The sequence below is a fragment of the Poecilia latipinna genome, unplaced genomic scaffold, assembly GCF_001443285.1.
Source record: "Poecilia latipinna isolate Pla-1442-1.1 unplaced genomic scaffold, P_latipinna-1.0 Scaffold6956, whole genome shotgun sequence".
NCBI lineage: Eukaryota > Metazoa > Chordata > Actinopteri > Cyprinodontiformes > Poeciliidae > Poecilia > Poecilia latipinna.
Window position 1 is genome coordinate 1 of NW_015119572.1, and position 1,913 is coordinate 1,913.

Here is a 1,913-nt window from a genome sequence, read left to right on the forward strand (position 1 = left end):
TGTGCTCAGGCCATAGAGACACATCTGTTTGTCATCAGTGATGCTCCCTGGGTGCAGACCTGAGTTGTGTGTGGAAACCGGCAGCTGCGCACACACGTAGCAGTTCACAGCATGTCCCTCATAAGCGGTTCTGTTCATCAGTTTCCACCACAGATTGGTACTGTAGTCATGCGGGTGGAACTCAGGCTCGCTTCCTCCTCCAAACATCAAGCATACAGCAGTCACAGCGCAGTAGAAGATCCATCTGGCATATGGAGTCCCCATTGCTGCTCGGCGTACAGAGATGTCAGAACCCCCAAACTAAAGGAGTGAGAATCTTAGCGTTTCTTCACCGGGTTTGAGACGAACTACAACTATAAAGTAGCTCCCCTTTGTACCCCGGAAGCTCTCAGAGCTCTCCTTCCTCTCTACTCCGGATTAGGGATCCAACACTCTCTGCAGCTTGCAGTGACTGAGATGTATCCAGCTGGGTCTTTCAGCAATCTTTACAGCTGTTGGTGTGGTCATCAGCACCTGGAACGGTCCTTCCCACCGTGGACTCGCCCAGTTCTTTCGTTTGATGACCTTTATGTAGACCCAGTCACCTTACTCGATTGGAGTGGCCTCCTGTGCAGGAAGAGAATCAAAAGGCAGTAACTTTGCTCTGGACACTTCCTTCAGTTTAAGAGTCCTGATCATATAATCTGCTAATGTCTGTTCTTCATCAGCTTTTTGTATTCTGGAGCAAACAGAGGCAATCTGTAAGCTCTCCCATGAATTATTTCAAAAGGTGTTAGACCATCAGCTGTCGGGGTGATTCTCATATAGAGCTTCACTAAGTCTAAGCATTCTGGCCAGGGCCGGCCAGTATCTGCCATGCATTTTCTTAATCTGCTTTTCACGGTACCATTTGTTCTTTCCACCAGCCCTGCACTCTGTGGGTGATAGGCACGGTGATTCTTTAATGTCATTCCCAAGTGTGTAGCTATGTTTTGTATCACTTGGTTTACAAAATGTGGTCCATTGTCACTATAAACAGTCTGGAAAACCATGTGTTGGGATAATAGTTTTACAAATAGCCTTAGCTACCGTCAAAGCATCTGCATGCTTTGCTGGAACTATTTCAACCCATTTCAATCATCATCTAACAGTATTTGTTAACTCAAAAGTTCATAACAAAAAAATTTTTTTTTTATGTAAGAATTTAGTAGTTATATAGTATGTAGTTATAGTATTACCTCACCATTTTCCCTTTTCCCCCCTTTTTACACATGGCATGGCCCATGTGTCACAATCACTTAAGCTTCTAATAAAGTCTTTGGGAGGATTAATATTTAATTCAGGTGAACTCAGGTTTATTGCTTTTAGAAGATATTTTAGCAGACACGTCTTTTAATTTCAGAGTTATCTTTTGTTTTTTCTTTGTTAAACTCGGCAGCTTTCAACATTTCTATTTAATTTCTCTAAAATAAAAATGACCATCTTTAATTTAAACCAAATCTCAAATCCTCTAATTCAAGATTTTTCTTTTTGAATTTATTGACTATCAATCAAATCTAGATTAAAATGTTTTAGACTGAAATCTAGAAAATGTTGCTTTTATTCACAATCATCAAGTTTTAGTAGCCAGTCATATCTGCCAAGTTGCGTAAAATCTCAGACTTTCACTTAACCTTGCATTTCAGTCAAGTTAACAACGTAAGTTATTTATATCTAATATGAAATGGTCAATAGTTTCATCCGTTACTCAATTTTGTAGTAACATTTCTCTCTTCTCATAATAATTTTCATTCATTCCAATATGAAAAATCCCACAAAAACAATCGATTTGTAAATTCTTTATAGAATTAAACTCTAAATTAAAATTTTCAGTTAAATTCAATGAAATATTTCATAATATTTCAACACTGCAATATCAATTGTTTTCAACACTT

General features: G+C 38.7%; 1 long non-coding RNA gene across 1 annotated transcript; it reads left to right on the forward strand.

Moving 5' to 3' along the window:
* Positions 1–6: 6 nt before the first annotated feature.
* On the forward strand, positions 7–1,113 carry LOC106944117 (uncharacterized). The gene is made up of 2 exons (XR_001424119.1): positions 7–174; positions 219–1,113. It is a non-coding gene; the product is annotated as an uncharacterized LOC106944117 (long non-coding RNA).
* Positions 1,114–1,913: the final 800 nt, after the last annotated feature.